The following is a 19,829-nucleotide window of genomic DNA, read 5'->3' as shown; positions in this document are numbered from 1 at the left end:
GTGTCCTAAAGGAGGAGGGAGAGGTAGACAGACGGAGAGGTTTAGGGAGGGAATTCCAGAGCATAGGGCCTAGGCAGTTGAAGGCAAGGCTGCTAACGGTGGAGTGATTAAAATTGAAGTTGTGCAAGAGGCCAGAATTGAAGTAGCATAAAGATCTTGGAGTGTTGTAGGGTTGGAGGAGGTTACATAGATAAGGAGGGATGTGGCCATGGAGTGATCTGAAAACAAGGATATGAATGTTAAAATCGAGGTGTTGCCCAACCGGCAGCCAATGTAGGTCAGCAAGCACAGGGGTGATGGGTGAACGGGACTTGGTGCGAGTTAGTATACAGACAGCAGAGTTTTGGATAAGCTCAAGTTTCTTTTCCACATTCAGTACAGGGGACAGTGGGGTTAAAGAGTAGAAGTTAAAAACACACAAGGAAGCTACTTCGTTTGTAATTTTTCACAAATATATAAATCATCCTCAGGCGTTCAGAAGATAATTTATAATATGATATTCTTTGTACCTGAAGACAATTTATAATATGTTTATAAATATATTGTACCTTCTCCCTGTAGGTTAGGTTTCTCAGAATTCCTCATGTTGCTTAACTGTTCGAACCTGGAGGGAGAAATGAAAACAACTCATTTATAGAATATATTAATCAAATCGTTGACATGTTAGTGCAATTTTGTTGTTTTTATTTGATGGTTTACAATAAAGTAAAGAATATGCTAATTAACGACGTATTTTAGCCTATTTTAACTGAAAGTTCCAGTGCACTACCTACATGAAAGTGCCATGTTTATACAGTAGGAGGCATAGCTCAGTCATGACCAACGCCACATGATTTCTGTAGTACTATCTTCTCTCCACATATCAGAGTGTTCACTGTTCATTGAAGCTGGGTTATCATCTGCCCTGTCCTTCATAAAATAGCATGGAGTGCAACAAAAAAGCTCTTCTAGTAACCACAGTGCTGCTAATGAACGAACTAATTAAAATGGTCTGTGTGTTTATGCTTCTGGCACACACAGAACCAATGGGCAGGATTTTCATTGGGCCGTGGAGGCGGGATAGGAGGCGTGTGGGGGGTTAAAATCCCGAAATCGGGGGGCACGAACCCATCCCGCCCCCAACCCGCCTCCATGCCAGTTTCAAAGGAGGCGGGTACCTGACCCGCACTGGGACCCGCCTCCCCGAGGCGGGAAGGGGATTAGTGCCAATTAACTGCCTGTTAACAGATAGTTAACAGGCAGTTTTTAGCCTAATCCCTATTTTCATTCTTGAAGTGTGGGGTTCCCGACGGCTCCAAACCATGCCAAGTTAGCGAGGTGGACCGTCGGGCTGAAGGGCTTGGAGGGGTCGAGATGTCCGGTGTTCAGGTGAGTGATGGGTGCATGAGTGCAGAGGTAAGTGTGTTTGGTGTGTTTAAAGTGTTTAAAGAAGTTTTACTTACCTTTACAGCCTTCCTTCCTTCAGGTCTCGGGAGTCCCTCATCTCACCGGCACAGAAAGCAGAATGGCCGCGATCTGTCAAAAATTGCAGCATTCAGCTTTCTGTTCTGGAGGGATCTCTAAATCATCCTGAGAGGAAGGAATTAACTTGGAGTACAGATTGTCAGTGTTTGACAGCTTCAAACAGCTGTGAAACACTGATATTTCATCTGTCAAAAGGTCTTGACAGATGAAATATCAATCTGTGACGTCACCTGTTGCCGGGTGGCCCTTAATTGGCCTGCTGAGCCCGCTGGGCGGGCTCAACAAGGTCAATCAAGTCAAAATTGCGTGGGTTGGCCACAACTCGATAGAGGCGGGACTACAAGCCCGAATGTTATAGTCCCGCCTCCTACCCACCTCCTCAATGAAAATCCAGCCCAATGATTTTTACCCCTGTTTAATTTAATTGCCATGAAGTATAAGGTTTAATAGTTGTAGGTCTGTAGCTGAAGTATTACTTCACATGGTAAAAGCTCCCAGATCATCAATGATCTCCAAGTTAGATAAGGGAAGGAAAGGCTTTAAGCACTAACTCTATGTCATTCTTATTTTTTGCTTAATTCTAAAATGGCTCGCTTATAATCTAAAATGTTGCCATGAGTGGGTTAGTGTTATCCAAAGTATTACAGGCTAGTTAACTGCTTTGATTTTTTTTTACTATTAACTATATATTCTAACAGTTCCTATTGAGGCAGCTGGGGAGCAGTGGGGGGCTGGACTGTGGTTGGGAGACCCAGGACTATGGGTTTCCCTCAGGCCTTGCCAAATTTAATGGCGGGGCCTGATTAACATTTTGAATCTCAGTTTTCCCCCTCACAGCCAGCCAGATTGAAAGGCTGGCTGGCTGTCGGGCAGGTAGGCCTGCGACATCAGGCTGCAGCCGGGGAGCAGAGCGGACGGTGGGAGGGATCAGAGCCTGGGCTCGGGGGGGGTCAGAGATCGTGGGGAGGTCGGAAGGCTGGGATCAGAGGAAGGGGTCGGAAGGCTGGGATTGGAGGGGGGTTTGGAAATCGGTGGAGATCAGAAGGCCGGGATCGGGGAATGGGAGGGGGGTGTTTGGAAGGCCAGGATTGGTGGGCCGGAGTGGGTTGTCGGGGGCCAGATATCAGAGTCCAGAGAGAGGGTCGAAAGGGTGGTCGGATGCCAGGAATCGGAGGTTGGAGGGGGTTTGGGGGCCGGGATTGGAGGCCAGGGGGGGTGTAGGGGGTGGCGGGTATGGCGCGTGCGCCCAGTCAGTTATGCCCTTGACTGTTTGTGAGCGGTTCGAATCGCTCCCACGCCCCTGGGTTCTAGACACCGGATTTAGGTACAGGCAGCGATATAGAGAACTCGGGTAGACAGGTGGTTTGGATGCAAACAAAACCAAGATTTTATTGAACAGGAACATTTTAATACAGCCTTAAAAGAAATTACCACTACAATATTATAGGCAAATCCACTTATACAGGGAATGGGGAACACACGGCACATCGAGGGAAAACAACAATCTTAACAATCCCCTTATCCTTATCCCACCCCTATACCTAACTAGGTTAAGCTATGAGGGGCCAGAATTTATGCTCACCAGTCCAAGTTCAAGGTCAACTGCTGGAAAAGAAAACAGGTTTTGAGGTTTCGCTCTTTGTCCTCTTAGGTACCCCGTCACCACGTGGTCTTCAGAAGTGCGGTACTGGAGCTGCTGCCATGATACACCTTCTTCTCCTCTGCTATCATCATCATCTCGCCCCGATGGGTTCTCCTCTTCTTGTCCCTCGGGCGGTCGTCGGCGATAACGTTATATTTATCGGACAGTCACCAGTCGTTACCGGTTAGGCCTTACTGGCCATGCACCAAACTCCTGTGTATTCGTTGTGGCGTGGAGACCTGCATTAACACTGTGTTCAAGATGCTTGCTGTTATCCTCAGGGACTTTCTCCCTCCCCTCAGGCATCAGCTTATAACTAGGCACTTGGGGGTTTAGATCACCGATACGGTTCTCGCTGCTCTGCTCTGCCCTTATCGAGGTATTATCGTCTTCTTCGTCTTGTCTCGTCTGTCTGACTACACTACAAGTCCTGGGCTACCTGCTCGACTTTGTCTCGCCCCTTTCTGCGGCCTGGGCATCCTGGATGGCTGTGAACTTGGGCCTCGCTCCCCTTCCCAGCAGTTGGTATGATGTCCCTGGCTGCTGAGAGTCTGTTCCGGGAGAGAGAGAGAACCCGCCACGAGGCCAGAGCACGAGTATGAGCGGCAGCCCAAGAGGCCGGAGCCACGAGAGCAGGGTCGAGGGCAAGAGCAAGAGAGTGCGACTGGGACTGCTACCCGGGGCCTTCGGTTATACCTTTTCGAAAACCCTTATCTTCGTGCCAAATCTGGTTAGTTCTTTGTCTTAATTTTGGCGGGCTAGTTTTCAATAATGGTAGCAATCCATGTTAACTGTTTTTAGATGGCCGGTAATTGCATCTACCGGTCCGATAATTGACTTGTATTGTCCTGAAAGTTCTTGATGGGCTTGTCCAGCCTCGATGGCTGTGTTTACTCTGTTTCCGATTATGTGTGCAGACTGTTTAATGGCTTTAACTATGGGCCTCACTGAATTTAGATCTGACTCCAATTCGGTCTGATACATTATTCAAAGTTCTGTCTGGTTTCAAAATACAAAGCCTGCAGCCTTAGTTTCAATTACTCCCAAGCTGTCTGCTCTGCAGAATCCACTTTTGAATCCCACAGGCTTTCTGCCACGAGGCTCGGAAGCCATCTTGGGTACCCTTTAATTTAAAAATGTCCATTGCAGGGTCCCTTTTTTTATTAATAATAACCTTCTGGGAGATGTAGAAATTTTGCAATCTTACAGGGGATCGGAGATCGGAGGTCTCATGGGCTGGGGGGTATGGAGCAGAGGCCTTGGGGGGTGGTCGGGGGAAGATTGGAAGGATCGAAGGGGGTGTCTGATCACGGGGGTTGGCAAGGCTGGGATGCTGATTCCAACAGGTGAATGGAAAGACACTTACCTCCTGGATCCAGCAGTCCTCGCCTTCCTTTAGCTGCTGGGTCCCCCGAGGGAATCCTGGCTGCCCAGAGTTAAATTTAAAATATATATTCAAAATGAGGCACGCAGCCTCATTATAATATTTAATGTGCCAACCCACCTCTTGCAAGCGGGTTGGCCGCCCGCCCCCTGTCCCGCCTCTGTTAAAACCAGAAGTGGGCGAATTGGAGGTGGGTGTGGATCGGAATTCCGATTTCGATCATTTTAACGTCCCACCCAAGCCAAACCTACCCGTTTTTTGAGGTTTAAAATTCCCCCCATTGTTTCTATATTTTCCTAGCTCTGTTTTTAATTATGGAAATACAAAGAAAAATCTGTGGCAAAATTTTGAGAATTGTATAAAATGATGTCGGGAAAAATTGCACACTATACAGTCAAGTCTGACCATGAGTGAGGAAATGCTATACTTACTGAAGAAAGTATAGTCCAAAGAGAACTTTATACTGCTGTTCTCTTTAACACCTTATTGCACCATGAAGTTACTTGGCTTTTTTATGTACCTTATAAAACATACTTTGTTATTCTTGCAGATTTTTATTTGCTTTTGCAGTTGGTGTTTGGCTTCAGATTCATTGCTCCACTCCTATTATTATGGTTATGGTTGTTTCTCCCTTGTGTATCTCTTGTTAAGCATTTCACTATTGGCAGATTGGAGCATGTTATTTCTTTCATGTTGTTTGGCTTCCAATTATTTAACCTTTCTTTCGGGTTGGCTAGAATTTCTCGCCCTTCTCCAAATGTTACCCTTTTGGCTGTCCAAGATTGATATACACTCGGCACCCTGCCTACATTTACTTAGTGCGTGTTTGAACTTCCCACCTCTTCTGGCTAAGGATAGCTACAGTTTTATCCTTCTTTGGCTGTCAAGTGGTTGAGGTTTTCTATTCTCATTCACCTTTCTATTTTGGGTTTAATGGTTCTTGCCCTCTTTACATGTTAGGCACTGGTTTCAGCTTCTAATTGTCATTCTGCTGGTTGGACGCTAAGCAGGGCTAACACAGTAAAATAATCATTTGCAGGGAAGTATACAGATCATTCTGCACTGCTTCATATTACATGGAGAATTGAAAGGATATTGAAAGTAAGTAAATTAATTACCTTTTCTCACACTGCTGAAAGTGGCTGTCAACTAGTATTAGGTACGAAAGCCTGAATTTGAACATCTATTTGAATAATGGGCTATTTACTATTGTATTGTATGGTGAATAAAGTTTTACAATTAATTTGCAAAGGCTTTTATTTCATACACTTTAGGGCACTTATAAAAAATGTGTAATTTTCAACTCTCGATGGGAAAATTAAGAACATAAGGGCCTAGAAATTCAGTAGGCCTAGCGCCACATTTGGGGCGCTGGAGGGCCTAGCGCCGGAGTTATGGCCAGTTTAAAAATTCCCTGGGGCCCTGGAATCGGCGGTAGACCGGTAGCGCTGCGCCGGCACCGATGACGTCATCGGTGTGCGCAGCGCCCCGGTTGCCATGCCGACGGGCCCCAGCGCCAAAATTCAGTTGCGGCCGCCTCGCCCGTGGCAGCCGCAACTAAGACTCTGGCAACAGAGTCTTACACGACTTTGCGCCGGCGCATAAAGGTGGAGCGGCGGCCGGCCGCTTTCCCGCTGGCCGCCTGCCCGCACCTCCCTCCCCGGACTCCCCCACCGCCCCCCCCCCCGCGGAACAGATGCTTCTCGGCTGCGAGCCCGGCACTTCCCCGAGGTGCCGGGCTCATTTTTGTGGCGATTTTACCAGCCAGCGGGCGGGTGCAGGCAGCTCCTCCTTAACTGAAGGAGGAGGCCTGCACTTCCCGAGCCTGCCGCACCGCATCGGGCGCCGCAGCGCCGGAATAGCGCCGCAATGCGGCGCGTAGCGCCAGTTTTCAGGCGCAAACACCCTTCAGTAGCGCCGGCAGCCGTTTGGGCGCGGCGCTACTGAATTTTTGGCGCGCGCAGGGGGACTTAGCGCCGGCGCTAACTTTCCGGCGCTAAAGCCCTGGCGCGGCGCCAACTGAATTTCTAGGCCAAGGAATTCAGAGGAATACAAAAACTTGCTTAGGCCCACCAAACCTTCTCAATACATCAACCACAGCTACCAGACTTCTCACCATGCTCCTCAATGACTTCTCTCCAGAGATACATAGTAGAACCCAAGAATAAGAGTACATAGGAACATAGGAATTGCTAGACCAAAAATGGCCAACGTCCATCTGGTTCGCCTTCTACCATCCTGGTAGTCACATGATACAATGATAAAGAAGTTGATGACTAATCGTAGCAATCAATCTTTATCAATTAGTCTAGGGTAGATTTTCTGAATTTGCACTCTGGGTGAGGAGTTTCATGCACATATTGGAAATTTAGGCGTGGTCCCTCAGAATTTCCCATCTGTTAAAATTAATGGATGGAAAGTTCTTTATATCCTGCTGACCTCCATGTCTATATTCCCGATATGTGTTCTCTGCATGCAGAGCTCTGTGCTGGGGATGTAAATTCATAACATCTACCATATAGTGTCCATCTCCCATATTCCTTAAATTCACTCCTCTGATTAGTAAGTAAAGTATTGCATGACTGAATGTTTGTAACCTGTGTCCAAGAAAATAGATACATGTAAAACACCTTGTCAGATAATGAGGTCTTAGTGTGACATTCAAGAATAAAAAGGTACACAAGTTCATCAGTTAATTTCAAGCTCAATACATTTCAGTTATACATGTGGGTAGAAAAAAAGAATAAAGATATTGATATTTGCTGCTGTGGAACTCTGCTGAATATGATACAACTGACTTTATGGGCTGAATTTTAATGGGAAGGCGGGTTGGGAGCAGGAGAACGGGTTCCCCGCAGGCCCTGCCGAATTTAATGGCAGGGCCTGATTTGCATAGGAAGCCTCTGTTTTCCACCCGCAGCCAGTCAGATTGAGAGGCTGGCTGGCTCCGGATCGGTAGGCCTGTGGCACTAGGCCACAGAGAGGAAGGAGGGAGGGATTGCATGGGGGCCAGGGGGCGGTCGGAGGAGCCGGTGGGGAGAGTTTCTGTAGAGATCTAGGCCCGGCACCAGCACGGGAGCAGGGTGTGGTCTGAAGAGATCAGGGACCGGGACCAGCACAGAGTTGGGTCGGGGGCTGGGACCAGCGGACGGGTGGAGGGGGTCTGAAGCAATTAAGGGCTGGGACCAGCACGGTGAGTGAGTCTGAAAAGATCAGGGGCCGGAAGCAGCACAGAGCGGGGGAGAGGGGTGGAGGGTCTGAAGCAATCGAGGGCCTGTAGAAGCACGGGGATAGTGGGAGGAGATGGGGGGGAGGGGCAGTGCCAGTAGAGATTGGTGGCTGGAGGAGCGGGTGAGGAGACACAATGCATCAGAGTGCCAGTGATGCATGGTTGGGGGGGCGGGGCCTTGTGGTGGAGATCGGAGGCCTTGTGGGGGGACCAGAGACCTGGGGGGAATGGAGGCCTCGGGGGGAGGGGGGGGATCGCAGGGCTGGTGGGGGGAGCAGAGGCTTGGGGGGAACGGAGGCCTCAGGGGGAGGGGGGATCGGAGGCATGGTGGGGGGAGCAGAGGCTTGGGGGGAATGGAGGCCTCGGGGAGAGGGGGGGATCGGAGGCCTGGTGGGGGGAGCAGAGGCTTGGGGGGAACGGAGGCCTCGGGGGAGATCGGAGGCCTTGTGGGGGAGCAGAGGCCTGGGGGGAACGGAGGCCTTACGAGGAGGGGGGGTATCGGAGGCCTCGGGGGGAGGGTGGGATCGGAGGCCTGGTGGGGGGAGCAAAGGCTTGGGGGGAACGGAGGCCTCGGGGGGAGGGGGGGATCGGTGGCCTGGTGGGAGGGAGCAGAGGCTTGGGGGGTATGGAGGCCTCGGGGGGAGGGGGGTATCGGAGGCCTGGGGGGGGAGCAGAGGCTTGGGGGGAATGGAAGCCTCGGGGGGAGGGGGGGATCGGTGGCCTGGTGGGAGGGAGCAGAGGCTTGGGGGGTATGGAGGCCTCGGGGGGAGGGGGGTATCGGAGGCCTGGGGGAGGGAGCAGAGGCTTGGGGGGAATGGAAGCCTCAGGGGGCGGGGGTATCGGAGGGCTGGTGGGGGGAGCAGAGGCTTGGGGGGAATGGAGGCCTCGTGGGGAGTGGGGGTTCGGGGGCCTGGGGGGGGGAGCAGAGGCTTGGGGGGAACGGAGGCCTCGGGGGGAGGGGGGGATCGGAGGGCTGGTGGGGGGAGCAGAGGCTTGGGGGAATGGAGGCCTCGGGGGGAGGGGGGGATCAGAGGCCTGGTGGGGGAGCAGAGGCTTGGGAGGAATGGAGGCCTCATGGGGAGGGGGAGTTTTCCGATCGTTAAGTAGGGATCCTGGATCCAGCAGTTCTTGCCTTGCATTAGCTGGCATGTTTTAGGAGGCTTGCAAAACCCGACCGGCTAAAGTTGAAGTCAAAATGAAGGTTAAAACAGAGGCTTCCAGCTTCATTATAATATTTAAATTGACAACGCACCTCCTGGCAGCTGATTGGCTACACACCCCGCCTCCGTTAGAACCCAAAGTGGGCAGGTCGGAGGCGGTTTCTAGTTGGGATTCAGAATTTTAACACTTTAGTTACCCACATGCCCCCAACTCACCTGTTGTTTAGGTAAAAATTCCCACCTATATATTTATTAGCTTGTAAAGGCAATGCATTTTAAAAAAATACTCAAAATTAAATAAAATATAGAGAGTTATTATAATAGGCCTTACATCAGTTACTACAATATTGGGTCGGATTTTGATCTCAGTGGCAAACGAACGGTATCAACTGTTCATTACACTTGCACTTGCCCACAGACTTTCTATGGGATTTTGCACTGGAATTTCCTGTAATTAGAGAGCCAAAACGGTGCATCGCACTCTCCAGGGAATCGGGGGCCTGTGTGAACAGGGCAAGAAACTGTGCATCTGCTTAACCAATTAGATTGAGGAATCGTTAATGAGCAGCACAGAGGGCTGGATATTCTGACCCCCACGGGTGTGTACGCGGTGTGTACGCACCAGTAGGGCCTTGCAAGTGCGATTTCAGGCATGCGAAGCACATGCGCTAAAACCTGGTGATGTGCCTCAATAATTCCGAGACCCGATGTTAGCGAAACAAAATAAGGCTTTTATTAACTTAGAAAGTAACACGTAAGAGAGAGAGATATCTTCCTTCTGGAGACTGAGGCCAGACTGAGCTAGCTTACAAAAGGGGCCCAGGTATGGGCGGAGCCCTACACACAGCACATTCCAGCACATTCCAATAAACAATACAATGAGGACTGGGGGAAGGGAAATGACACTGAAACCGACCACAGTCGCAGGCAGTGATGAATGGAATATTTCATCACATTCACCCCTTCTATAGATTTAGTCTGTTCGGGGGTTTGATAGTCCTCTGCGACCGACGTGGCTGTTGTGGTGCCGCGGGTGTCGGCTGGGTGTCCCCGGTAGCCTCCTGGGTCTCTGCCGGGGGTGCCGCCAGGGTTGTTGAAGGGGTAGTTGGTGGGGGTGCCGTTGGTCGATGTTCTTCCGGGGGTGATGAAAGAGTAGTGGGTGGGTAAGAGTGTCGTTGCTGCTATTGCCGTGGTTGTTGTCGATGCCGGCTGGGGCGACGTCTTTTATGGACACGGTGTCCTCCCTTCCGTCGGCGTGCCGGACATATGCGTATTGGGGGTTGGCGTGGAGTAGGTGTACTGGCTCCACGAGAGGGTCCGTCTTGTGGCCCCTCACATGCCTTCGCACGAGTACCGGACCTGGGGTGGAGAGCCATGACGGCATGGATACGCCTGAGGTGGATTTCCGGGGAAAGACAAGCATTCGTTCATGAGGCGTGGCATTAGTGGCCATACACAATAGCGACCGTATCGAATGGAGCACATCTGAGAGGACTTCCTGCCAGCGGGAGATAGGGAGGCCTTTGGTCCTTAGAGCTAGAGTGACTGCTTTCCATACTGTCCCGTTCTCTCGCTCCACTTGGCCGTTACCCCGGGGGTTGTAGCTGGTGGTACGGCTCGTGGCGATCCCCTTGGACAGCATGTACTGGCATAGCTCTTCACTCATGAAGGACGCCCCCCTATCCGTATGGATGTAGCTCGGCATACCGAACAGGCAGAACAGGCTGTTGAGGCATTTAATGACCGTGGCGCTGGTCATGTCTGGGCAGGGGAAGGCAAATGGGAACCGGGAGTATTCGTCCACAATGTTCAGGAAGTAAACATTGCGGTCGACGGACGGGAGGGGGCCCTTGAAATCTAAGCTGAGCCGCTCAAAGGGCCGTGTAGCTTTGATTAAGTGGGCTCTATCTGGGCGGTAGAACCGAGGCTTGCACTCAGCGCAAGTGCGGCAGTTCCTGGTCAGAGACCGAACTTCCTCAATCGAGTAGGGTAAGTTACGGGGCTTTATGAAGTGGAACAGCCGCGTGACCCCTGGGTGGCAGAGGTCGTTGTGGAGGGTCTGTAGCCGGTCCCCGGTGGCGCTGGCACACATCCCTCGTGAGAGGGCGTCAGGGGATTCATTAAGGGCCCCTGGCCGGTAAATGATGTCGTACTCGAAGGTGGAGAGCTCGATCCGCCACCAAAGAATCTTATCATTTTTAATCTTCCCCCTCTGTTTATTATTGAACATAAACGCTACCGACCGCTGGTCGGTAAGTAGGGTGAAGCGTTTGCCGGCTAGGTAGTGGCGCCAGTGGCGCACTGCCTCCACGATGGCTTGGGCCTCCTTTTCCATGGAGGAGTGTCTGATCTCGGGCCCTTGGAGGGTCCTCGAGAAGAAAGCTACGGGCCGCCCCGCCTGGTTGAGGGTGGCCGCCAAGGCAAAGTCAGACGCATCACTTTCCACTTGAAATGGAGTGTTCTCGTCCACTGCCTGTAGTGTGGCCCGCTCAATATCCTGCTTAATGCTTTTGAAGGCGGCGTGGGCCTCAGCAGAGAGCGGAAAAGAGGATGCTTTCAAGAGGGGGCGGGCTTTGTCGGAGTAGTTGGGGACCCATTGGGAATAATAAGAAAATAACCCCAGGCACCTTTTCAGGGCTTTGGGAGTGTTGGGCAGGGGCAGCTCCCGTAGGGGGCGCAATCGGTCGGGGTCTGGTCCGATTTCCCCATTCTCCACCACGCTGCCTAGTATGCAGAGGCGTTTGGTGTTGAAAACGCACTTGTCCTCGTTGTAGGTGAGGTTGAGTTTTTGTGCGGTTTCCAGGAACCTCTCGAGGTTCAAGTCGTGATCCTGCTGATTGTGGCCGCAGATGGTGACGTTGTCGAGGTAGGGGAAGGTTGCCTGCAAGTGGTGGTCATCGACCATGCGGTCCATCTCCCTCTGAAAGACCGAGACACCACTCGTCACCCCAAAGGGGACTCTGAGGAATTGGTAGAGGCGTCCGTTCGCCTCGAAGGCGGTGTACGGGCGGTCCTCTGGTCTGATAGGGAGCTGGTGGTAAGCTGACTTGAGGTCGATGGTGGAGAACACCCGGTATTGGGCGATTTGGTTCACCATTTCTGATATGCGGGGTAGCGGGTAGGCGTCTAGTTGGGTGTACCTGTTGATCGTTTGACTATAGTCGATCACCATCCGTTTCTTCTCGCTACCCCTTACCACTACCACTTGGGCACGCCACGGGCTGTTGCTGCGTTCAATAATGCGCTCTTTCAGGAGCCTGTCTACCTCGGTCGCGATAAACCGCCTGTCCTCCCAGCTGTACCTCCTGCTTTTGGTCGCTATTGGCCGGCAGTTAGGGGTAAGGTTCGCGAATAGCGAAGGCGGCTTTACCTTCAGGGTAGCCAGACCGCACACTGTGAGGGGCGGCTGGGACCCACCGTACTTGAGCGTGATGCTTTGGTGGTTGCACTGGAAATCCAGGCCCAAGATCACGCTCGCACATAGGTTCTTCATGATTAATACTTTAAAGTTATCGTATACAGTTCCGTTAACGCCCAATTGTACCGTGCAGTAACCCAGAATAGTCGATGTCTGGGTTTTATCAGCCATAGAGATGGTACCCTGAGCAGGGACCACCTTTAGGGAGAGTTGTTGTGCCAGTTCAGTGTGGATGAAACTCTCCGTGCTTCCACTGTCAATTAAACATTTAACCCGGCACCCGTTTACCTCGATGTCCACCATTGATTTGGATAGCGGGTGCGGCCTGGTCTGGTCCACTGTGACCGATGCCACTGTAGGGCCCTGATCGATACAAGATGGCGTCCACGCTGTCTGCTCATAAGATGGCGGACCCCACGAGGTCGGGCACGATGGCGTCCAAGATGGCCGCTCCCACGGCGCACACGCGGCGGTGGCGGGTTTTCCGGCGGTTGGTTTTCCGGCGGGGTTCCCTCTGCACACCTTCCCGAAGTGCCCCTTCTTACCGCACTTAAAGCAGGTGGTGCCTTTCGCCGGGCACAGGTTTCTGGTGTGTTTTGGCTGCCCGCAGAAGTAGCAGTTGGGTCCCTGACGCGTCGCGGCTGTCGTAGGGCTTCTGGGGGGAGAGCGGGGCCCCACCGGTGTCGGGCTGCCGGGCGGGGAAGATGCCTTCCAAGATGGCGGCGCCCTCGGTGCACACGTGGCGGCGTGGACGGCGCGGGCTGAAGAGTAGGCGTCCGAGTTTCTCTGGGCCACATCCAGGGATCGCGCGGTGTCCGCAGCCTGTTTCAGGTCCAACCCCGTTTTTTCCAGCAGTCTTTGCCGGATGTAAGTGGAGCTGAGGCCTGTGATAAAGGCATCGTGAACAAGCTCGTCAGTGTACACTGCAGCTTTTACATCTCGGCACTTGCAGTCTTTGCCAAGCATTTTCAGGGTGCTTAGGAACTCCTCCACCGATTCCCCAGGTCGCTGTGCGCGAGTAGCGAGCAGATGCCTAGCATACACCTCATTCGTAGGCTGCTGGTAATGCGCCTTTAAGATGTCGCAGGCGGCCAGGTACGTATCGGCGTCTTGGATGAGGGGGTAAACCCGGTGGCTTACCCAATTCCGCAGAATTCCGATTCTCATCCTCGCAGCGTCCGTAGCGTCTTTGACGGCTGCGGAATTGTCCAGGAAGAATTCCATACACTCAAACCAGTGTCCGAAGCGTGCTGATGCATCCGGAGCATGTTGATCCAAATCCAAACGTTCGGGTTTCAGGAGTTGATCCATAGTGTTGAAAAATAAGTTAATAAAATTGATGTGCCTCAATAATTCCGAGACCCGATGTTAGCGAAACAAAATAAGGCTTTTATTAACTTAGAAAGTAACACGTAAGAGAAAGAGATATCTTCCTTCTGGAGACTGAGGCCAGACTGAGCTAGCTTACAAAAGGGGCCCAGGTATGGGCGGAGCCCTACACACAGCACATTCCAGCACATTCCAATAAACAATACAATGAGGACTGGGGGAAGGGAAATGACACTGAAACCGACCACAGTCACAGGCAGTGATGAATGGAATATTTCATCACACCTGGCACTTCTGATCTGTCAAGAATCCTCTTCACAGATCCTCCACCTGGCCGGGAGATGGGCCTCAGTGGGCAGAGAGTGGCACTTTCTGCAAAACCTCCGCCCACTGAAAACCTTAAAATATCTTACGCCTGGTAAAAGCACGTGTAAGGCCTGTTATTACCAGCATAAGGGGGAGAAATTCGGTATCGCCCCGATTGGGGCGCAATTATCGGCCGGGCACAAAGTTTAGCACCTGCCGCTAATTATCACCTCTGACTGCAAACTTGGCTTCTATCGCTCTTGGAGGTGATTGGAGCGCTAAATCAGGTGTTACACATCTCTCTTAAGGCGTTAATGCCGAGGAGCGAGGCGGTACCTCAGAGCGTCGGCGAAGCTCATGTGATGTCAGTCAGCAATGGATCACAGACACACTGGCGCCAGCCACTTCTTAAAGGGGAGGGTCGATCTTGGTCTCCATCTACACCCTGCTCATTGCAGCATTGAATCTCGGCCCGGAGAGACCTGTATATCAAATCTGCTGGAAAGAACAATGGAGAGGCCCAGGAAAAAGAGCTGAGAGTGCAGCCCCCTCAGAGTGCAGCCCCTATAGTCTCTTCTAAATCGATGCAAGGAAGGTCAAATCAAAATGAACCTGCAAAGTGCTGCTCAGTACTCAAAACTCCTTCACACAGTGTTGAATCTCTCCAGAAGTTTCTCTCTCTCTCTCTCTCTCTCTCTCAGAATGCGTGGTGCAAAAATGTTGCAGACAAAAACTGTCAGGAAGCGGTCGCATTTAAATAGTGTTCCCCCAGTCCCTTCCCGACTGCAAAACGTTCCCCATAACCTGTAGTTGCCAGCGGCAGGCGGTAAACCATGGGACGCCACTCAATATCCAGTCTGGGGCGCTACCGGGGCGTTGCGCACTCGACTGACGTCACGATCTGTCGGCGCAGGAAATCGGGATGGTAGTATTTAGCACTGCCACAAAATGTCTGGTCAATTTCGCGAATGGCGCAAACATCGCCGCGCCCGGACACTATTTGCTTTGCACCCCATTCGATAACGGGAGGGGCAAAGCTACCAAATTTTCCCCCTAAGAGTTTAAAAAAAACAAAAAATATTTTTTTTTCATCATTTATAATTTAAATATACTTTTTAAAAGAGTAAGGTTATATTTAGCCTCTTAAAAAACTTAAATTACTTTTTCAAAAATTTAAATTTTGTTTAAAATATCTAATTTAATGTAATCTTAACTCATTTTAAATAAATAATTTTTTAATTGAATTTATTTAATGTTTAATTGTTTTTTAAGTGATCCCCATTCATATGTTTGACAGATCTATGCGTAGAGACCTGTCAAAAGTGTGAAGAGGGATTCCCTTCCTTGATTGGTTCCCCATGGCCCACGTGATCCCAGGGATGCTTGCGAACCACCTGCGTCCCGGGATACCTGGGACTCTGCGCGCGCGGACCAGGAGAGGCCCAGGATTGGAAGTCTGGGGACCTAAGGAGCCAGCAGGTAAGTGCGTAGAATTTTCCAGATCGGAGGCATCCACATGCAGGAAGACTCAGATCGGAAAATCCGGCCCAGAGTCTGAACCAGGAAGTGTCAGTTGGAATGATTAATTCAAGGTATCAGGTACAGAAATCACAATAAAGAGATGCATAGAAGGATGAGATTAAGAATGAGAGATAAAAGAGACAGAAAGAAACAGACAGAGACAGACTCCCCCAACACCTCGAATTCTGACTCCCCAAACAACTCGATCTCTGACTCTGACTCCGCCACCACCCCGAGATCTCCGACTCCCCCAACACCCCGATCTCCGACTCCCCCAACACCCCGATCTCTGACTCCCCCTCCTCCGATCTCCGACTCCCCCAACACCCCGAACTCCGACTCCCCCAACACCCCGATCTCCGACTCCCACTACCCCGAACTCCGACTCCCCCAACCCCCTGATATCTGACTCCCCCATCCCCCAATCTCCGACTCCCCCAACACCCCAAGCTCCGACTCCCCCAACACCCCGATCTCCGACTCCCACAACACCCCGATCTCCGACTCCCCAAGACCCCGATCTCCGACTCCCCCTCCCCCGATCACCGACTGCCCCAACACCCCGATCTCCGACTCCCCCCTCCCCCGATCTCCGACTCCCACAACACCCCGATCTCCGACTCCCCAACACCCCGATCTCTGACTCCCCCAACACCCCGATCTCCGAATCCCCATCCCCCGATCACCGACTGCCCCAACACCCCGATCTCCGACTCCCCCAACACCCCGATCTCCGACCCCCCCAACACCCCGAACTCCGACTCCCCCAGCACCCCGATCTCCGACTCCCCCAACACCCCGATCTCCGACTCGCCCTCCACCGATCTCCGACTCTCCCAACACCCCGATCTCCGAATCCCCCGACACCCCGATCTCCGACTCCCCCAACACACCGATCTCCGACTCCCCCAACACCCCGATCTCCGACTCCCCCAACAACCCGATCTGCGACTCCCCCATCCCCAGATCTCCGACTCCCCCAACACCCCGATCTCCGACTCCCCCAACCCCCGATCTCCGACGACCCCAACAACCCGATCTCCGACTCCCCCATCCCCCGATCACCGACTGCCCCAACACCCCGATCTCCGACTCCCCCACCCCCGATCTCCGACTCCCCCTCCCCCGATCTCCGACTCCCCCTCCCCCGATCTCCGACTCCCCCAACACCCCGATCTCCGACTCCCCCACCCCCGATCTCCGACTCCCCCAACACCCCGATCTCCGACTCCCCCACCCCCGATCTCCGACTCCCCCTCCCCCGATCTCCGACTCCCCCAACACCCCGATCTCTGACTCCCTCAACACCCCGATCTCCGACTCCCCCAACACCCCGATCTCCGACTCCCCCACCCCCGATCTCCGACTCCCCCTCCCCCGATCTCCGACTCCCCCAACACCCCGATCTCCGACTCCCCCAACACCCCGATCTCCGACTCCCCCAACACCCCGATCTCCGACTCCCCCTCCACCGATCTCTGACTCCCCCAACACCTCGATCTCCGACGCCCCCTCCACCGATCTCTGACTCCCCCAACACCCCGATCTCCAACTCCCCCTCCACCGATCTCTGACTCCGCCAACACCCCGATCTCCGACTCCGCCGACACCCCGATCTCCGACTCCCCCAACACCCCGATCTCCGACTCCCCCAACACCCCGATCTCCGACTACCCCAACACCCCGATCTCCGACTCCCCCATCCCCCGATCTCCGACTCCCCCAACACCCCGATCTCCGACTCCCCCATCCCCCGATCTCCGACTCCCCCAACACCCCGATCTCCGACTCCCCAACACCCCGATCTCCGACTCCCCCAACATCCCGATCTCCGACTCCCCTACCCCCGATCTCCGACTCCCCCACCCCCGATCTCCGACTCCCTCAACACCCCGATCTCCGACTCCCCCAACACCCCGATCTCCGACTCCCCCTCCCCCGATCACCAACTGCCCCAACACCCCGATCTCCGACTCCCCCTCCCCCGATCTCCGACTCCCCCAACACCCCGATCTCCGACTCCCCCAACACCCGATCTCCTATTCCCCCAACACTCCGATCTCCGACTCCCCCAACACCCCGATCTCCAACTCCCTCAACACACCGATCTCCGACTCCCCCATCGCCCGATCTCTGACTCCCCCAACACCCCGATCTCCGACTCGCCCTCCCCGATCACCGACTCCCCTAACACCCCGATCTCCGACTCCCCCAACACCCTGATCTCTGACTCCAACACCCCGATCTCCGACTCCCCCAACACCCCGATCTCCGACTCCCCCTCCACCGATCTCTGACTCCCCCAACACCCCGATCTCCGACTCCGCCGACAGCCCGATCTCCGACTCCCCCAACACCCCGATCTCCGACTCCCCCAACACCCCGATCTCCGACTCCCCCAACACCCCGATCTCCGACTCCCCCTCCCCCGATCTCCGACTCCCCCAACACCCCGATCTCCGACTCCCCCAACAGCCCGATCTCCGACTACCCCAACACCCCGATCTCCGACTCCCCCATCCCCCGATCTCCGACTCCCCCAACACCCCGATCTCCGACTCCCCCAACCCCCGATCTCCGACGACCCCAACAACCCGATCTCCGACTCCCCAACACCCCGATCTCCGACTCCCCCAACACCCCGATCTCCGACTCCCCCACCCCCGATCTCCGACTCCCCCTCCCCCGATCTCCGACTCCCCCAACACCCCGATCTCTGACTCCCTCAACACCCCGATCTCCGACTCCCCCAACACCCCGATCTCCGACTCCCCCTCCCCCGATCTCCGACTCCCCCAACACCCCGATCTCCTACTCCCTCAACACCCCGATCTCCGACTCCCCCAACACCCCAAACTCCGACTCCCCCAACACCCCGATCTCCTACTCCCCCAACACCCCGATCTCCGACTCCCCCAACACCCCGATCTCCGACTCCCCCAACACCCCGATCTCCGACTCCCCCATCGCCCGATCTCTGACTCCCCCAACACCCCGATCTCCGACTCGCCCTCCCCCGATCACCGACTCCCCTAACACCCCGATCTCCGACTCCCCCTCCACCGATCTCTGACTCCGCCAACACCCCGATCTCCGACTCCGCCGACACCCCGATCTCCGACTCCCCCAACACCCCGATCTCCGACTCCCCCAACACCCCGATCTCCGACTCCCCCAACACCCCGATCTCCGACTCCCCATCCCCCGATCTCCGACGACCCCAACAGCCCGATCTCCGACTCCCCCAACACCCGAGCTCTGACTCCCCCAACACCCCGATCTCCGACTCCCCCGACACCCGATCTCTGACTCCCCCCTCCCCCGATCTCCGACTCCCCCAACACCCCGATCTCCGACTCCCCCAACACCCCGATCTCCGACTCCCCCAACACCCCGATCCCCGACTCCCCCAACACCCCGATCTCTGACTACCCCAACACCCCGATCTCCGACTCCCCCAACACCCCCGATCTCCGACTCCCCCAACTCCCTGATCTCTGACTCCCCCTCCACCGATCTCTGACTCCGCCAACACCCCGATCTCCGACTCCGCCGACACCCCGATCTCCGACTCCCCCAACACCCCGATCCCCGACTCCCCCAACACCCCGATCTCCGACTACCCCAACACCCCGATCTCCGACTCCCCCAACACCCCCGATCTCCGACTCCCCCAACTCCCCGATCTCCGACTCCCCCTCCCCGATCTCCGACTCCCCCAACACGCCGATCTCCGACTCCCCCAACACCCCGATCTCCGACTCCCCATCCCCGATCTCCGACTCCCCCAACCCCGATCTCCGACTCCACCCATCCCCCGATCTCCGACTCCCCCAAACCCCGATCTCTGACTCCTCCCTCCCCCCGATCTCCGACTCCCCCAACCCCCGCTCTCCGACTCCACCACCCCCCCTCCTGCAATCTCCTACTGACCTGACTTACGCTCCCCAGCTGCTTTCCTGCCCGACAGCCTGTCAATTAGGCTGCCTGTCGGGTGGGAAACTGTCGGAAAAATGTTAAAGGCATCCTGCAGTTAATTTCTTCCATGTTTCTGGCCCGGAAAGCCTACCCTCCACTCTTTTCATGGCCATGAGTAAATATTGGAGCCTCTCTCTGTTTTGAGCTTGATTTCCAAGGTTGCTGGCCCTGCTATCACTCATGTTCCCGAAATCAGCTGTATAACATTCATTCATAGTGTGTCACCAACTGGGTCCAGACATTTATGTGTGCCAATGCTGAAGCTGCGAGGTGTCTGTCATTGCAGAAGGTCAATTATTTATATTCCCATATTGAATACTTCAACTAAGGTAAGAACTATTTTTATATTACTGAATATTATTCAGCTCGACATAGTTGGTAGCACTCTTGCAGTCAGA

The 19,829-nt window shown here is 53.9% G+C and overlaps 1 long non-coding RNA gene across 2 annotated transcripts in view; it reads right to left on the bottom strand.

Annotated features, from left to right (window-relative positions):
* Nucleotides 1-19,553, bottom strand: part of LOC147111495 (uncharacterized) — a 34,946-nt gene extending 15,393 nt beyond the window's left edge. The window contains exons 1-2 of one of the 2 annotated variants that reach the window (XR_015079700.1): nt 19,387-19,553; nt 549-604 (exon numbers count right to left, since the gene is read on the bottom strand). This is a non-coding gene — a long non-coding RNA (uncharacterized LOC147111495). Of the gene's footprint in view, nt 1-548; nt 605-3,046; nt 4,640-19,386 lie in introns of those variants that run through there. The other variant, XR_015079699.1, reaches the window with a different exon arrangement.
* Between the last annotated feature and the right edge of the window lie 276 nt (nt 19,554-19,829).

This window comes from Somniosus microcephalus, chromosome 10, assembly GCF_052327205.1.
Source record: "Somniosus microcephalus isolate GS21.2 chromosome 10, FLI_Smic_1.0, whole genome shotgun sequence".
NCBI classification, from domain to species: Eukaryota; Metazoa; Chordata; class Chondrichthyes; order Squaliformes; family Somniosidae; genus Somniosus; species Somniosus microcephalus.
Note: the sequence above shows the minus strand (reverse complement) of the source record. Positions and strands in the feature narration are given on the sequence as shown.